Here is a 19,894-nt window from a genome sequence, read left to right as displayed (position 1 = left end):
TGTCGCATAGACGTCTTCATCGTCTTTCTGTCCCCTCCCCGTTCTGTGATTGGTTCCCTATTTCAGGGGAAAAATTGGTCAATGGTTTACATGCTAGACTTGCAGCGTGAATAAATTTGCGTGCAAGGCAGCATGGGGAAAACCAGGCTAACTGGAATTTGTATCTATTTTACGAGTACCGTATTTTCCGCCCTATAAGGCGCACCGGATTATAAGGCGCACATTCAATGAATGGCCTATTTTAGAATTTTTTTTAATATATAGGGCGCACCGGGTTATAAGGCGCATACACAGCAAATTTTAAAGTGTTAAAATCACACTGGGAGTGTGAAAATTAACACTTTTCCAGAGTTTATATGAGTCCACACTAAATCGAGTTAAATTTACACTTTAAAAAGTGTTAATTTTTTTACACTCACAAAATGTTAAAAATAACACTATGAGTGTTCACAGTTAACACCATTGATGAGTTTCATTTACACCAAGTGAGTGCTACAACCACACTAGTTGTGTCAAAAGTTTAACACTACAGGAGTTCTTTTTAAACTAATTTAGTGTTCACGTAACACTAAGAGAGTTATTTTTTAAACTAATGTAGTGTTCACATAACACCAAGGGAGTTTTTTTTAAACTAATTTAGTGTTCACGTAACACTAAGAGCGTTATTTTTTTAAACTAATGTAGTGTTCACATAACACCAGGGGAGTTTTTTAAAACTAATATAGTGTTCACATAACACCAAACAAGTTATTTATTTACTAATATAGTGTTCTCATAACACAAAGGTTTTTTTAAAAACTAATGTAGTGTTCATACATCCCCATATTTAGGTATTTAAATGCAATCTACACTTGGTTCAACTAAATACATTAAATTAAAGAACAGCCAACACAATGTATCAGTTTGAAATTTATATTTTAGCTCAAACTAACATTTCAAACTAACATACATACAGCCAACACAATGTATCAGTTTGAAATGTATATTTTAGATCAAACTAACATCTCAAACTAACATACATGAGGGAACAACATATTCACCATCTGACCCATATGGACTCTGTAGATCAAAAGGCCTGAAGAACTTCAAATTGCTGGCTTTGACAAGTTCATTCAACCCACAGTACCTCTGAACTTTAAATGCATGGCGATGCTCCGAGACATGCTCCGTTACAAGTTTGTTAACAATAAAATACACAGTGTCATTGATTAAAAGTATTCTCTGAATCTGACTGAAAATATGGATTTCATTCTCAATTTCATTACACACAATCAGGTCTTGTCTATATTCTGTCCCATCTAATTTAAGACTGACTGTGCAGGATTTTGTAGCATTTCTTGTGCACATAACAGCTTAAACTTTAAAGAAGGATAAAAACTGTGCGTGACTCTCAAGTGAGATATCAAAGTGTGGCTACTTGAATGCAAACTTTGACCACAAAAACACCTCAACATTTAACCTAGTTTAAAACCTTTGCACGTAACTCCTTTTCTCGGGGAGACTCACTAGAAAGTCCAACATCGATGTTGTAGATTGTAGTCTGTTGACAAGGGCTTCCTCGTATGACAGTTTGAAAACGTAGTGGACTTAGAAGAGTTCATCTATAGCACTCAAGGAGCTGGTTCCAGCACAGGGGATGAGATGTTTGTCCACAACCACATAGAAGTTGTCGATTCTGCTCTTAATCCTTCCTAATCCAAGCAGGTATGGCTGGTGGCTCTGCCTGCCACTGTGATGGTCTTCAATACTGGTGCAGGACTGAAAAAGCAACCCCAACAATAAAAATCAGATTTAACAAACTAAAAAAAAAAACACATTACAGTGTGTAATGATGAATCCAGGCAACCTTGTGCTGAACCAAATCATAAATAAGAAATGACTAATATCTCAAATTCAATGTGACCCTGTATGTAAATCCAGGCCAAAGTCTCAATCTAATTATGAGATTAGGAGCTTTAAAGTTTGATTTCAGTCATTGATTTTTCATTGATTTTAATCTTTGACATGATCCTAGTCAATATAAAAGATACATGTTATATTTTCACAAACTGTTCTATACAATATGTAAGATAATTTTATTTGGACAACAGTAACTCACAAACAAATGACTTTAGCTGGGTTTTTACAGACTGAGTCACATATGTGCAGAATAAAACCAGTTAATCACCAAATATTTCACCCCCCCCCCCCCAAATAAACGTGCTGATACACCCTCAGGCCATCCAAAATATAAGTGACTTACGTTCTTTATCAGAACAAATGATGAATTTAACAAGGAAATCCCAGCTCTGCAAGTCAATACAATGCCCAAAAACATATTTAGACAGTGTCACATTATGGTATCGAAAAACCATAGTTCTACTAGTAGAAACAAACACATTCACAAAGATTTGCAACAGTATTATGAGTTTTACCTTGTGGAAATGCACAAGTCTATCAACAGCCTCTGTTGCACTGATCTTGGTCTTCTTCCTTCCCGAAGAAGGTGGCAAGAGATGCAATAGTAGCAGGATGGATGACATGTCACTGTCCCAATCTAAACAAGTGGATATTATGTGTTTAGTTCTCACAAAAACACAAAAAATCAGGGCAAATCTGAAGCTATAACATCCTCAAAATGATGCTAACCATTTTCAGATCCTTCTCCCACTGCTGCATTGAGAAGACATTGAATTTCTGCTGTCGAAGTAAGAGACCTGGCTTCATTGATGATCTTGTGCTTGAATGCTGTCTCCCACCTCTCAAGCAACTTGTTGGATGTTTCAGCATTGAACAGAAGAGCAAAGTCCTGATTTATCTAATATTGAAGCATATTTCAAGACAAATATGAGAAAAGCAGGACTCAAAATGGATTGTGTGTGCATGTGATAATTTTGATAGACTATGAAATAAAAACCAAGAAAAATTTCCAAAAGATGTTTGATATTGTTTGAGACAGTAATTATGAGGCTAATTACCCAAGTGAAAAAATTACACTATCTACTTGAATTGCTCTATTTTCACATAATAATTTTGTACTTAATATACTTAAAATTCTTCTTTAGTACTTAGGATAATTTTAAGAACATCCAAGTGTACTTATCTGTGCTATTTTGAGATGACATTAAAATTAACTAAAATGTATTACATATATTTAGGTACCACTTGTAGTAAATTTAAACCCATCTTTGTATGCAGAGATTGCTTGTTAAAATCACATTTTAGTTAATGTTTATCGTGTCTCAAAATAGCACACTTAGATGCTATCTTAAGTACTAAATCATTTTTAGTGTATTATGTACAAAATTAATGTGCGAAAATAGAGCACTTTTAAGTGCATTATGACATGTACTACTTTTTCACCTGGGTACTCTCTGTATGACTGTCAGGGCCGCCTTAACCTAATGTGAGGCCCCGGGGCTAAGAGGTTTTGTAGGCCCCCCTTCCCCTCGATTTATAGTCTTTTTTTAAGTGTAATATCTAGGTAATCTACATCACAAAATGCATTAGTTTCTTTCGAGACATACAACAGTGAGTTTTCCCTCTTTGAGCCAGAAAACACCATAATATCATTATTAACATATCACCGAGCCCACTTGAGCATAAACACAAGACACTTTATTTAACAACCACACACAGCAACTTGTGGTGATAATAAAACCAAAATGTGTGAAAGTATATATGTTTATAAGCTTTATGTTTATATAGTTTTTGGAATATACAAATATGCAGAAAATTGCCACTCACTAACTAAATGCTTACCACAGTTTTAAAAATATAATAAGTTAAAGTTAGTTTTAAAGTGAAAATGCATTAATGATAACAAAAGATAAGTCTTTATAGACAGAATCTTGTTAAATGCATTAATGATAACAAAAGATAAGTCTTTATAGACAGAATCTTGTTTTTTAATCATTTATTTATTTTGTAGGCTATTGAAGATATAGTATGCATTGTATTTAGTATTTATTATGCATACATAAGCATGTGAAACGACCAAGTAAATATGCAAAAGACAGAGAGGGAACATACTTGTTTATAAGATCTTTAGATAATGAGATTATAATGGTGCTATCAGGGGATGAGCATTTGAGATGGTTTTGTCGCTCTTTACTTTCTTAGCCTTGCACCTTTACCGTTGCATCTCTTTCTTTCTAAACCAACAGATGTGTGTACTGTGAGCTGACGTCGCGTCAAACTACATCGCTCCAGCTGCGCACGCGTCACTGATATAAACGCGAGTAAACTTAAACTTTATAACAATTAACAGCATTAGCCTATGTGCGGGAACTCCTTTCTTAATTTACTTCTGCATGCCAGAGACTCAAAGCTGAACGAGCACAGAGAGAGCGAACGAGCGAGCGCGCGCACGAAAGAGAGAGAGAGAGAGACCTGCACCTCACTGGTGCTTATTATGACATTTCAGAAATTACTCTTTCATTTGTTGGTGGATTATTTCGCGTTTCCCTGTCACACTCAGTCTAACGTGCAGGAATGTCAAATTGACAACGCGCACTTAATTACATTACGCGGAATAAAAAATATGTTACGTCTTAACATTTTATTTCACGTTAAGTTACAACGGACCAATCAGCAGCCATGTAACGTGCAATTAGAGGTATTGACAGAAAACCTGACAAGTTACAAAACAATATGACATTTTCAGCTCGTCATGAACGCAAACTTGGGAGGCCCCTGGGCTTCAGCCCAGGTAAGCCCGTGCATTAAGGCGGCCTTGATGACTGTCTGTACGCCATGCAAGAGCAAAAATGTAAAAGCTTACAGTAAAACATATCTGGACTGGCTTGAATCAATTCTTGGAAGACATCCTCCTCCACATTGGTGTCAGTGTCGTCAAAGACTTGAAGAGATGTAGTTCTTGTAAATCCAAATTTGTTTTTAACTGAAAAATACAATAACAATAATTTTAATTTATTTTCATATTTAAGTCAAACATTTAAGGCAAATAGCACATTTGAAACCTAAAGATAAGACCTGTAGACTTCTGATATCATCAATCATTGAAATGCCTCAATAGCTGCTATATATATATATATTTAAATAAGCACACCTAAACCTACCTTCAGTAAGAAAATCCTGGAATGTAAAATCGTCAAGCAATTTTACCCATTTCTTCACACCTTTACACTGAACTTTAACCAGCATGACGAAAGCTGTTGGAAAAAATAAGTAACATTAGAAAGTCTCGTGCTGTTAAAATCTACAGAAAGCAGCAGCTACAATTATATCAGTCATTGTCATTAACTTTGACTAATAGCTTAGTAAATGTTAATGCAATTACAAATATTACATTTAAGTAAATCTAAAGCAACTTAATCTCATGTTAATGCGGTGCAAACCTGCAGATCTTACCACGTGCACGTGAGGCACACGCCATGTGAGCGAACGTAAAAGGTGATGTGAAGTGATGTGCAGACCGTGCGGCGCATGATATCACAGTACCGCGAGAGTGTATCCCTCTCGCGGCACTTTGATGTCATACGCCGAACGGTCTGCGCACCATAACTAGTCAGGATATATAAAGTTAAACAAAACGCTTTTCACAGCAGATTCTTGCTGGGTTAATAAGACAAACCTAACGAATACCTAAAGTATGTTGGTTTTAGTCGAGAGCAGTATAACGAACAGGTCAATCCACTAAAAAACACACTTTACATTCGGCTGAACCCCCTTATAATGTACTAACATTACTGATATAGATATAGCGTATATATATATAGCGTAACGTTATAGCACACACTATCAGTTGTTTTCTTTTGTACGTAACACAGTTAACTTAATCCAGCAATCTTACCTCGCAGTTTATGTCTCGTCTGTACGCTGTTTCTATGGCAGCGGAGGATCGGATTGTAGGCACCAATCAAAATATCAAATACGTATTTATCAGTGGCCACAGCCAAATTACATTAATAATCGACCCAAAAATAATCGTGTGTCGCCAGCTTTATCTGATATTTTCCCTGCACTGAGTATGAGTGTGACCACGAAATGTTTCAGCTCCACGTGACCATAGTTAATAACCCGTGCTGTTAAAGTATACATTTAAAACGGGAAAATTGGGCGTTTAATTAAACTGTTGCCGCTAATTTAAACAGTCATATATTTTTGGTGGTGGAAGCAATACACGATTGTACTAAAAGTAGTCAATTTTGTTACCCTTACCTTAATTTGCCAGAGCTATCCAAACATACACACAGCTTCCCTCGGTTCCTGTCGTTATTTGACGTGTTACCTAAAAGAAAATTATTTTAGTACTCTTAAAATATCTTTAAGCTTATAAATATTATTTAAAAAATGATTAGAAATGTACTAGGACAAATCAGAAAGTTTATGGAATAAAATAATTACCTGTTAGAACACTTTCTCCATGTGCTTGTCCGCCATTAATCAGAAAGGAAGTAACGTGCGAAGACCGGAAATTGAATATACTCTCTACTAGTGTGGTTTAAGGTCAACTCATGGTAATTACACTAACTCTGACCATTGATTTACACTGCAAGTGTTTAAGTCGTTTAAATTAACACCAGAATCAACACTTTTTAACTCTGGTAAATTAACACCGGAAAAACAACTCCAAACAACACTGGATATTTTGCTGTGTAGAGTAAGATACTGCAGTCAAACGTTTGACTGGGTTTGCGTTATGCCTCCACTAGATGGAGCTGTGCTAATGGGAATGTTAGATAAAGTCAAACTTTATTAAGCTTTCTGAAAACTCAGTTCACAATGGTGACGTTGTTCAAACGTTGATGTGCATATTAACAATATCTCCCAGCCTTGCTCACTCTTCTCCCAAACGTGGAAGGGAATAATTCAGTAAACACGTTGTAAATGAAACAGTCTGATACCCGCGGAAGCGCGCGAGCCGGCCGCCGAGAAGCGTCCTCGCGCGAGCCGGCCGCCGAGAAGCGTCCTCGCGCGAGCCGGCCGCCGAGAAGCGTCCTCGCGCGAGCCGGCCGCCGAGAAGCGTCCTCGCGCGAGCCGGCCGCCGAGAAGCGTCCTCGCGCGAGCCGGCCGCCGAGAAGCGTCCTCGCGCGAGCCGGCCGAAACATTTTGACATTGACCCGGAGTTTGCCTTGATCCATATATAAGGCGCACTGTCATTTTCTGAGAAAATTAAAGGCTTTTAAGTGCGCCTTATAGTGCGGAAAATACGGTAGGCTAATTCGCATAAATTTGTACAAAGTGAATCATACAAAAAAGTACGTTTATCATAAAAAAAAAAACAATATTAAAACCCCACCTCTAAGCCCAAAGACACAGAGTGAAAGCAAATTGTACAAAAACGCACAAGTGTGGTTGTAGGAATTAATACGAATTAGCCACTTTGGCCACTTTGTAGGTGTGAGCAAAAATGTGCCGTTCTTGGGTGTCCTTTTAAATGCAAATGAGCTGATCTCTGCTCTAAATGGCAGTGCTGTGGTTGGATAATGCAGATTAATGGGCGGTATTATCCCTTTCTTACATCACAAGGGGAGCCAGATTTCAATTACCTGTTTTTTCACATGCCTGCAGAGAATGGGTTACCAAAACTAAGTTACTAGGTTGTTCTTTGTCACATTTTTTAAGTTTACAGAAGCACTGGGGATCCAATTATAGCACTTAAACATAGAAAAAAATCTGATTTTCATGATATGTCCCCTTTAAAGAAATAGGCAAAGTGAGAACTTCAATTCTTACGCTCTACTATAAGCAAATATTGCAGTGGATCTTTAAATATATCAGCATTAGTAAAGGGTAGAAACATCAGAGTCGGGAACCTTCAGAAGTCTTGGCCATCAGCACAACAACATCAGTCCGAATGTGCCATTTGTTTCGTGTCTGAGAGACAGAGAGAAGTCTTAGTGATAAGAAGTTGCCTTTTTTCCACAACCTCTACCCTTGGAATTAAATTACCATTTCCATGGCAACAATGACAGCCTCACTCTCTATTTCTGTCTCTCTTTCTCTCTCTTATCTTTTCTCTTTCTCTCCTGTGTAAATTTTTTCGCATTTTTCTTCGTTCATCGCCTATTTGTTTGGACCCTCTTTTTGTTCTACAAAGTGTGCTTTTAAGTTGGTTATGGCGCTTTAGTATGCAGGCAGAGTGAGATGAGGGGATGGCAGTGGATGGGTAATGCAGTGAAGGGCACTGACATTCTGGTTTGGAGTGCCACTGTCACACGGACAGAACCAGACTGTCGTTTGTCACACCGAGAGCAGAAGTTGACATTCATCATGATGTGTGGAGAGACGTGTATGTACCTTATGACCACCATATAGACTGCCAGCAGACACTGGATTGATGTGTCCTCTGTACTGCCCGTGGCTGTGTCATATACTTCTGCCCAAATCGTTATTAAAAAAAGAAAAAACTCAGCGTGAGGAAAAACTACTTTCGAAGTCCTTAAAATGAAAAATGGGTATCACACAGGCAGTGTCATTATTGTGCATGCACGTTCTGTTGGTACAGGATATTCTGTAACTAAAAGTACTTTGAGATGTTTTCTGATGTATATCGTCTTGGGAAAAGATTTTTCGTGTGTGGCTGTTCTGGTAAATTATTTCTAAGAAGAGAAAAGGTGTCTCTTACATTTCTCTCCTCGGGACAAACACAGCTAAATCAAGTTTAGCTGTGAGTTTCATCAGAATATCACGAGGGAACGATCTGGTGTTCATTTCAGTAATAATGTAGGCGCCCTTTCAGAGCAGCCCAACGCATTACAGCTGATGTAGAAAGGCTCGGACAGATAGGAACTGAATTTTACAAGCTGGGGTTCTGCCTGACAGTGGCAAATATGAGAAACCGAGACACTTTTTCCATGTTTGATTACCACCCGTCAGTGAAGCTACTGTTGTCCGAGCTTGTGTCCGTTTCACATAATGCAGGAGGCTGTGCATACAAATCCACATAAATGTGCGGAGGTTCTGTTGGTATTGCAATGTTGTCAGTGTAGAGATTGCATTTCGGTCACAGTGGGACAACCATTTTCTCATCAATAAATCGTTTTTTATCATTAAATTCAACTTGTCTCTTGTTTTGGCTGGTCAAACGGCTTTTTTCTAAAGTGCATGTATGCAATTTGATATCAAAAGTTGGCTTGGGTGCATTTATTTCACTTGTGGATTTAGGCAAATAAAATCTTCACTTTATTGCAGCATGCATGCAAACATCTTACCTGATTTAATTGCATTAGCCCATATATCAGTATTATATTGGCCACCCAGCTCTTTTGTTATTGGTAAAGGCATTAGACATCGCAAAAGCCATATCGACTTAACGGTAATGATAATGATCCTTGCTTTGACTGCAACACCGCTGTAATACCTTCTGGTATATTGTGCAGTTAACACAGATGTGTATTTTTGGCCTTAAGTGGTTTTACTCTCTCATTTGGCTGTTCACTGGCTTGGCTGACATAGACATCTTTAGGGAGCTGGGGGTAGAGAGGCGGCCAGGGCCAAATAATAAAGAGAAACACTATAAACTCCAGAGACTTGTGCATGCATTATTATATATTTATTATATTCTTGAGCTTTAGTCTTTCGCTATGAACACGAGTTGACTCTCTTTTTCATCCTAATTGCTACTTAATTAAATACTAGTACTCGAGTGCCCGGGAGCCCTTAGCAGAAACCCGGCTCGTACAAACGGCTATCCAAGCATGGGCACTGGGAAGCTGCCAGTATCCAAATTGGATCACAGGCTCTCTTTAAATTGGAAGCTGTGTTGAAGTATCAAAGAGATTGGATTGCTGACAGCGAGCAGAATTAAAGCATTAACCATAGCATCTGTCCAGGTTCAGGGCGGGACACAGCAGAAAGTTGAATAGCTGTCCCTGAGGTAAAAGGAGGGAGAAAATGGATAAGTGGCAGGTTTTATCAAGGTTGGATGTTCTTGCATGTTATTTTGTGTTTTGTTTGTATTTTGTATAACCGGCAGAGACCAACAATGATATTTCAAGTATAGTAAATATATCTTCAGCAACAAGTGAGACCAAAAGCCCTGTTAATGAAGCATGAGTAAAACGTCTTTTATGTCTAAAGGACATTTTGCAACTGTATGCCTTGATAATTTTTTATTATCAATATTTACTTTGAAAAGCCATTTATGGGTAAATTAATAAGTATAAACAGGTTTAGAGGATGCACATGCGCTGTCGTGGTTACGCGTCTGGGCGGAACTTAACTTCTTTGTTTGTTTAATGGTCTTACTTAATGTTGTTACTGCTGAAACCCTCTAGTACCCTTTATGCACTGCATGGTAGCTGCTAAAAATGTCATTAGCAAATGCTTGACATGATGTATAAAAGAAGATAATTCAAGGTAAATGTCATCTGTAAGCAAACATATTGTATTGTATTCATGAATATCAGCTGATGTCACTCACTTGTCTTCTGCCATTTTGAGTACCTAAAGTGGTTGCAAAAGAACTAGAAGCTATGCCTTCAATATGTTGTGAGCATCAAAATCGCAATTTTTTCAACACTAAGAAGGCTCGACACAACATGATACTTTGCTCGAATTATCACATGAAAGCAAGCATTGAGAACATTGCTTGTGTACACAGAGTTTACTTAAAAGAAGGTTTTGAACAACTGACTTTCGTTGTTTTGGTGTCCACTCGCCGCCATCTTGCCAGTCAAGATGTATCGATCTCCAAATGCGACGTAAGGAGGGAGGAGAGTAAAGATGGATAGCTCCTAAAGCATAGTTCCATATAAATGCACGGATAATTCGTTCTTTTGTTGCAAGTGAAAAAAATATTAACCTTTTAGTTGAAAAAGGAGCCTTATATGAGATTCATTCATTCGCATTTGGAAATCGATTCTTTATGTCTGGCAAAGATAGCGAGCAGACACCATAACAACAATAGTCAGTTGTTCAAAACCTTTCTTTTTTGTAAACTCTGTGTACACAAATAATGTTCTCAATGCTCGCGTTCATGTGTAGAGATTCAGGTGATACGTCAAGCAAAGTTTCATGTTGTGTTGTGCCTTCTTATTTGTAAAAATAGTGGTAGTTCTGTAGCAACAGACAGTGGCTGGAGGAACGCATCAGGGATCGAGTAGGCTTCACACCCTAACTAGATATTTTTTTAAAGTAGCGTTTCTTTTCATGACAGTCGAGGTGCGAAATGTTGACTTTCGTAGCCATTTCCTGTATCCGTAAGAATCATAGACAGTAAAAGATAAGAAATCCGTAATTCGTAGCAAGCTAGCCAACAGGTAGGTACTCAAGATGGCAGCAGGAAACTGAAATGGGGTAAAAGGTCACATGACTGAAATTCATGAATAGAGTAACAAAAGTTTTTCAGTTTGTCATGCTCAATCAGCATGTCATTTTTAATTTTTATAATGCTTAATAATATTTGTTTAGGATACTGATTTTGAAAGTAGTTTTGGGCGGTGTCTGCACTAATCCGGAGCTGCATTTTCATTGAAAAGTGCTCTATGTTCACACTAGCGTTTCCCAAAAGTTGCTGAAAACACTTACGTCCCTGTATTGCAAATGAGTAAAACTTAAAACACTTCAACGTTTGTGTAAAAACTTTTCTCCTGTAAAAATCTATCTTAAGTATGTACTAACTCACATAACTCTTCAACAATACTAACAAACTTGAAGAGCAACCAAAACTGTGGTACATTATCCACCATCTTGCTTTAGACTGAACGGGTCACATGACAACACTTTCTCATCACTACGATGATAACACAACACGAAAATTGCATTTTAGCTTTGTTTCAATCACACAACTCCATCTTAGTGTGGAATGAAGGCCAAAACAGTGTGGTTCGATAGCTTCTTGGTGTGGACAAGGCCTTTGCGATTTTATCCCCCCCTCCAAAATTTAAATGTCATTGCTACCACAAATTGAATGATGTGTTGAGTCATCATGTAAATGACAGATGTTCATATAGAAATAAAATGACATAAATAGCCTTAGATAAAGCTGCAATCAACAGCACATAACAGCATCTTCACCACTGTGACTCATGCAAAAACATGCCAAATAAAGCCCACACTTACTAATGTGATTATATCTGTCTTACATAACCATTAAGACCTCATGTGCACCTGATGGGTTAAAATATGGGGTGGGGTGAAGAATCGGCCCTGATCAGTCCCTGTGGGAGGCTTTAATAGATGATATTGTGGTTGTGGGGACCAATATGGGCTAGAGATTAAACAATGTGGTCCTTTATCTTCTGTTATACCTTATACTGTGGGACGTTTATTGTGCCTCGGAGGCCACCCATGGCCTTTTCTAGAGGTAGTAAAACCACATTAGTGCCGGCTTTTAATATCTGCTCTGACAAAATATTATCTAGTCAGTCTATAGAAAGAAGGTTCACAGCATACACGATGATCATTTGAAGTGCCTGCTTTAGCCAAACTAATTATTGAACATTTGTACCTCATTTTGTCTGTCAATGTGTAAGTGAATCTTACTTTTACTTCCATAATCTGATATATTTTTTCAATTAAAGGAAGAGAGTTAAAACTTGAAACCTAATGCCTGGGATACACTAGACGATTTTTACATCTAAATGATTTTAAATCCATGAGCGACCACTGATGTAAAGACAGTTTGAAGTTTTTTAACAAGATAATCGACCAGACCGCTTGATCACACAAGTGATGACTGTATTAACGATTTAACGAAGTGACGCGAGATCCCACAGAAATGCGAGATCTAGTGAGAAAAACAAATGTTGTGGTGGCTGCTACCCAGTCTCCTGAGGATGCGTATAAATAGCACGAAGTGTAAAACTCGTGCAATACATACGCCAAATTCCACTTTGGCGTGCATATGATACGCAAGTCCTTCCCATTCACTTAAACGGGGCATCTTTTTTGTTGTTTTATTTATTGGTTTCTTATTTTTTTCTGTTTTTTAAACCATTTTCGCTTGGGTTTAGGGTTAGATTTTAGATTTGCTTATGAGGTTATTTAATATACAGGTTTCTCAATGTTTTGTCCATATTTAAGCCATAGTCGCTTGGAGTTGGGGTTAGAGTTGGGGTTTGGGTTAGGATGTCATTTTTATATAACAAAAAGTTGTTCTAACCCTAAACCCAAGCGAAAATGGTAAAAAATAGCAAAAAAAGATGCCCCGTTTAAGTGAATGGGAAGGACTTGCGTATCATACAGTATGCACGCCAAAGTGGAATTTGGCGTATGTATTGCACGAGTTTTACACTTCGTGCTATTTATATGCATTATCAGGAGACTGGGCTGGTAGTTCTTGCATGAGACATTATAAAAGCACTTGTACTGTTGCCATAGTTGTCCAAGTCAATATTCTTTCTCAATACTCTTCTTTAATGTCATGTTTGTGGGTGTCTTGTTCAGCTATAAAAGTATGCAACATTCGGTTGAAGCATGCCTGCTCTTATTGGCTATTTCAGTTCTCATATCGGATTTTCTTTTAATACAATGCAATAATGTGCAATAATACAGACCAGTACAGTCTATTAACTGTTTCCCCGCCAGCGTTTTTAAAAAAAAAAGTTGCCAGCCAGCGCCAGCACTTTTTATGATTTTCACAAAACTTTTATGCCTTCCAGAAAATGTTCTTCTTTAAATATATAAATGTACAAATATACCAAATGAAAGAACAGACCCTCTGCTTTCAAAAGTTTCATCCTACTTTTATTTGTTATTACCTCTCAAATATGGGTAGGTTTACCAAATTTTGAACAAAAAGCTGAGATAATTGCATTTTTGTTAAGGACTTTTAATAGAGATCAGATTCAGAGCGATGTTTGAAACATACACAGAGTTTGAACTGTTTGCTAAGGGAATACTTCCAGGTTTTATAATTCACATGGTGGATAATAGCGGAAATACAGATTGACGGAAAAACTCATCTTTGGCAGGGATGCGTTTTCTCTTAGTTAACTCGTCAATGGCAGGGAAAGAGTTAACATAACTAGGGTAAATATTGATTTTATGTTGACTTTCATGTTTAATTGACAATAGGGATGCTCATATCAGGTAATTTTCCCGACCGACAACCGTAGCTTCTAAACTGAACATTAACCGTTAACTTATAAGATTTTAATATGAAATTGTCATTGAGTAAAATTACAGTTGACGGTTGTCTGTGAACTAGTAAAAAAACAAAAGATTTAATTTGAACGTGCAAACAGCAGCGACAGATCAACAACAGAACCAGGATTCATACATTATCAGATATTCAAGCAACATTACCTTATTAAAAAGCACGCGATCGGTCCAGAGGATTAATATCCTAAAAGGGCAGATTGTCTCTTTCAGAAAGTTTTGCTTTTGCGTCGTCTTTCTCCATTTGTGCAAAAAGAGAGATGTTTATGGACAGGGTCAGAGGCCATCAGCGAACGTCTGTCCGGATGTGCGCGAGTCGGACCGCGTCATCTTGCGCGGACACGCGCGCGTCTCCGTTCAGCTTCCAAACACGCATACAAATGATTTCTCATACAAATTATTACTTTATCAGACCATCAGGATAGCAATAATTTGTGTCATTTACAGGACATTCACAAATTAAAGATAGAAAAAGTGGCGAAATGTCTGTCGGCTCATGATGACACGCACCATGTATTAACAATTTTTTTTTATTTTGACTGATAATGTTAATCGGTCATAAATTCTTACCTTCGGTTAACGGTTAAACGGTCAATGTGAGCATCCCTAATTGACAAATATGTCATTCTAAAGAATGTAATTTCCTGTTAAATGCACAGACTTGAGTCTTTTTCTGTGCAGTTGATGTTATGTTTGATCAGTGTTTAAGGCAGAGTTGCTGCTGTGTAAATATGTGTCTGTTTGATCTGTGCACAACAGAATTTTCAGTTTGTTCATGGCAGTAAAACTTGTCATTAAGACGCTGTAATCCAAAATCTCAAATAGAGAAGTGCTGTTTCTCATTCTGACAGATACCCGTGTGCTCTTCCCATGTGGATTTAAAGGCTTGAGAGACATGACTGTGTGTTACAGTGTGTTGCAGTGAGGTTTCCAAGTCCTTCCCTAAGACTCGGATAAGTTGTCAGTCTGGAACTGGATAGCCCTTCCCAACCATCACAGGGAGTGCTTATTTTTAGTCACTTTGTGATCGCAAGCCACGATTGAATGGTTAAATGGACACACAGAAAAGATTGTTTAAACAGGGAACGAACTAAAGCAAGAACAAACGGAATGAAGAAAGTAAGGATTCTGTGTGGCAAAGTAAGAAGAAATTAACAGCGAGTGATTTAAGGCCCAAGTTTAATTCACAATGAAAAGAATTGTCTTGGTGGCAATGTTGTGTTCTGTGCTTAATTACCTATGGCTTAGACAATTACTGTGAAGCAATCAATGTCAACAGGAAACACTCTCTGCACACTGTACCCGAATCAGTGCCCTGCTCACGGTGCTGTTTGAACAAAAAAAAAGACAAAGCAATCTACAGCATCGATCCGACTACAGGAAAGGCGCCAAGTCTACTTTTAACAGCCTTAAAGTGATGGAGCAGAGAGGAAAACCGTTCCAGTGTACAGCAATGTTTTCTACACCCAGGTGTTTCTTGGCATTAAACGCTGAATTGATGTGTGAAGGGTAAACTATCGATACATCTTTGACATTCCTTGGTGGAATGAGGGGTAATGTATCTGTAGGATGAGCTATAGTGTAAATCGATGGGCTCAAGGTAAAGATAACATCCAGTGTAGTGTATAAGGATTTTGAAAAAAATACAGTTTCTGAAAAAAAGTTTTTCGATTTCGATTTTGGTTCCTTACAGGAGACAAAGCAAACAAACATACTATAAAGCACATCAGAAATACTGTATACAATTCTTGCAAACAGTTTTAATGCAACATCAATTTAATACAATTATATATTGCTTATATATGTAACATTTTTAGTCAGTCTGTCTAATTCTGTAATGTTCGAGAACCGTTAACAAATTTAAAAGTCATGAAAGTTTGTATTGGTTAATGTATACGCTAACAATAAGCAATACTTCTACAGCATTTATTAATCTTAGTTCATGTTAATGTCAGCATTTATAAAAAAAAAATCAAAAGTTGTAACTGTTTACATTAGTTAATGAACTAACAATGAACTAACAATGAACTAACATGAACAATTGTTTCGGCATTAATCAACATTAACACATTAATAAATGCTGATAACTTAAGTAGTGATCCAACAATACAGTTAGTCCACGGTTCAATACATACCTTTTAATCCACAGTTTACGGTTTGGTTCTAGCCCATTAAAGTGTTTTTACATTATTCTATGTTTAGGCAACAGAAACAGTGAGATGCTAAGAAGAAAATACTGTTTGAATTGCAATTCTCTTTATTTGAAATAAATGCAAAAATCTAATTTTAATAAATTTGGAAAATTAAGATACATGAAAACATTATTTGGCCATTTTAATAAACCTTCATTTTAGTAAATTAAACTTAACAGTACTGCAATACATTAGCTTTCATTTGGAATAGAAAGTGCAACATCACTAAGTACTGTGTTACACAATATATATTTATATCTCGTTCCTCACTCTAGACAACTCGAGTTTTAACTTTGAGTCATGCAAAGTTTTCGCTTGAGTTGAAATTTTTCTACTTGCTGGGATTTGAGGCAAATAGTGTGCATTCGCGTCATTCACATCGCCCCCATCAAATTCACATGTATTTGCTTACTTCCATTGACTTTCTATGTAATCTACTCGCGCAAATAATTAACCTACACTAAAGTAGGCGGAGCTTCCTTGCATTGGTGTCTTACTTCTCCGCTCGCCATGAAAGAGTGAGTGATGCTGACACCAGCATCGCAGGCATATTTAGCTGCCTATAGCACATAGTGACTTGATATTACATATGAACAAATGTGAAGGGATTAATAAAACGGACGGATTTGGATCCAAAAGCAAACAAAAAAAGCTATTCATATGCGTTTATTGGACCGTGGAGTTCAATATTATATTGAGAATTGTGGCATCTCTAATGATAAACTACATTGCTCATTGTTTGTTTATATTAGCTAATTCATTATCTAATGTTAACAAATACAACCTTATTGTACAGCATGGGTCTTCGACAGGGGGTCCGAGACGAAACGGCAGTGGGTCTGCCAAATGATGTTTAATCACAAGCTATTTTTGTATACAGTATATGTACAACAACAGCATAATAATGCCAATGTACTGTCTTAACATAGTATGGCTGTGTAAAAATATGGTTTGTTTCTATTTATAATAGTCAGTCATTAGTTTCAGTCCTTGATTCTGATTGGTCAATACTGTAGTTGTACTTTACTCCACTTTGCATTGTGCCTAACACGAAAAAGCAGCCTCTCGTACCTTACTGCTTATTTAAATATCTCTGTTTTACACATTTACGTGGATCCCTGCCCCAAAAAACGTTGAAGTGTATAGAAAAAGCTCCACTCATCAGTTTCCAACCCTAGTTCTGTATTTTTCAAATTTTTAATTTTTTTGGAGGTCTATACTTTAACCTCAATTGCTAGCGATGCCATTGCTTGCCCAGGGGCAGTTTTTGTTTGCATGCATGAGCATGTGTTGAAGCGTGAGTGTTTGTGTGCGTACATCTGCATGAGCGCATGAGTGCGAGAGAATTTTTATGAGTCACCCTACTTAACACAAGGTCTTGTGTATTCCTCATATTGTGTGTATGGGTCGCTAGCTTTCCATGTGTGGAGCCAAGAAAATCATCTTGGTTGTCTTATTGTCTTGCTTCTTTCTTCAGAAAAAAAATCTAAAAATAAAAATATTGTTTTCGTTGCAGTGATGTTTCATTATATTCACTCTTCTGTGGAACCTAGAAGAAATTTTAAAGGATGTTTTGAATATTAAGTATTTTATATAAAAAAATGCATTGTTAAAAGGACACTAACATTCTGCTTTATATTTAATTAATGGGTTTCCAAAAGAAAAACGAATGCGGCTTTGATGAATGTTTTTATGTAATCAGAATTTCTGTCCGACTAAAATAAGTGGTGATTTTTCCCAGGTGATCTCATGAGAATACGTGTGTATTTTTAAGTTTCAGTGTGGTTGTACAATACGTACTTACGTTTTAAACACACTGGAACGTACAATATCGACGTTTTGACAGGACTAATACGTAAATTATTTACGTATTTATAGCTTTACAAACGTACAAATTATTTGTACGTAAGTTATTTCTATTCATAAATATTAAAATCGCAGGCATTGGCGTTTCTTACTCATAACAATGACATGTTTTCAGTCATATTTTCTGACTTATTTATTTGAGACAGTTTACCCATTTACCTAATGAAATGATTATGATATTCAGAGAATTTCACAATATTTAACATTTTAAAACTTTAAAATTAATAGCATTTTTGTATTTATATTTAGTTTGTTTGCCATGACACTCAAAAACGCGTTTTCTCCTGCTGTCTTCTGCAATACGTTATTATTATCATTTGTTGTAATCGACATCTTTAAAATTCATTGCTAGGAACAGATCCAAATTCAGCCCTGCATCGAGTGATCTTGATTCGAGTTCTCATCAGCAACCATAAAGTCAGTTCGCGCGTTCGTTAATGTGAATTCAAATATCCCGCCTCAAGAAGCTTTACGACACATTGCTTTACGGCAGTGATATCAAAAGCTCATTGGCTCTTTGAGTGCCACGTGACATATTTGCGTCATTTCCATTTCCGTTGGTGTACGTTTGAAATTAAAAAAGCGCGCCGTGACAGAGGGAAGCCGGATCAACGCTGATCAAACTCTTGGATTAATAACTTTAATACTTCTCTTTACTTTACCTCATATACTCCAGAGAGGACCTTGGCTGCAGCACATCGTCATTTTAACTACTTTTTGTACTGATTTTAATATTCGCAATAAATAAGTTGTTGTGATTACACTTGTCTGTCTCTTATGATTTTTTAAACAGTAACGTTAAATGATTTTAATAAACTGTTTTGCGTAGGACTGTAGCATCTTAAAATATCTTTTGAATGCTTTATTGTTACTAATATGTTCCTTAACATATCTGTCCGTTACGTTGCATAATATAAAAAGAATGCATTACGTATTTAAACATTTAGAGTTTGGGTTTAGGGTAAGGTTTGGGTTTAGGGTAAAGTTTGGGGTAGGGTTAAGGTGGTAACACATATCGCTAAAATGGTTAAAAGGAAATTATACAGCAATCTTTATGGAATGAAAGATACGTAAATTTATTACATTTTTTAGCTGTCAGAACGTAATAATGCTACATTTAAATGTTGTAAATACGTCTACATTGTAAGTTTTAGCATCTATTTAAACGTACAAAAAATGTGTTTTTGTTTTTTAAAGTTAAGTGTAAATACTACGTATTAACAGTGAGACCAGGCTGTTATTTCATACCCAAATGATTTGTCTTAAACCTAATTATCATCGTGTAAACTTGATACGGGCAGTCATCACCTAATAAAGAGTCAGGCTTTTAACCAGAAGCTTGCTAGTTTAAGACTTACGGATGGCATGTAGCGACTGGGTGCCCTTAAGCAAGGCGCATTTCCCCCAAGTGCTCCACAGGAGCTGCAGTTCTAGCAGCCCACTACGGTGCCCAACAGCGCACATCTTGTAAGTAAAATGGTTGTAAGAGAGGAAACCGATTGGAGGTTGAGGTTATGAATGATGAATAGACTGTAGAAGATATATTGAAAGAGCTGTTGGGTCAAGGTTCTGCTGAGCTTTTGGGATATTCAAGTTTTTATAATGATAAATACAGACCACTCTGACCTGATAACACACAGTAGCTTCCTTTGGAAAACTCGGATGATTTCTCACACTGTCTGCCTCGCTCAGACACAAACACTTTTACAAAATATTCTCTTTCTTTTCTGTGGGCACACACATGCTTGTGACACGTCTGCACACATTCTCCTGGAACGTCTTAGGAG

General features: G+C 37.1%; 1 protein-coding gene and 1 long non-coding RNA gene across 7 annotated transcripts in view; one reads left to right on the top strand and one right to left on the bottom strand.

The window, feature by feature from the left end:
- The window catches only part of grid2 (glutamate receptor, ionotropic, delta 2), a 485,524-nt gene that overhangs the window by 260,661 nt on the left and 204,969 nt on the right, over positions 1-19,894 (top strand). The gene's annotated exons all lie outside the window — the stretch shown is intronic.
- On the bottom strand, positions 4,764-6,600 carry LOC141363848 (uncharacterized). Its single transcript, XR_012369434.1, has 4 exons — positions 6,349-6,600; positions 6,163-6,232; positions 5,061-5,153; positions 4,764-4,882 (listed from the first exon to the last, which is right to left on the bottom strand). It is a non-coding gene; the product is annotated as an uncharacterized lncRNA (long non-coding RNA).

The sequence above is a fragment of the Misgurnus anguillicaudatus genome, chromosome 5 (assembly GCF_027580225.2).
Source record: "Misgurnus anguillicaudatus chromosome 5, ASM2758022v2, whole genome shotgun sequence".
Lineage (NCBI taxonomy): Eukaryota > Metazoa > Chordata > Actinopteri > Cypriniformes > Cobitidae > Misgurnus > Misgurnus anguillicaudatus.
The sequence above is the reverse complement of the archived record's forward strand: the minus strand, read 5'-3'. Positions and strand labels throughout refer to the sequence as shown.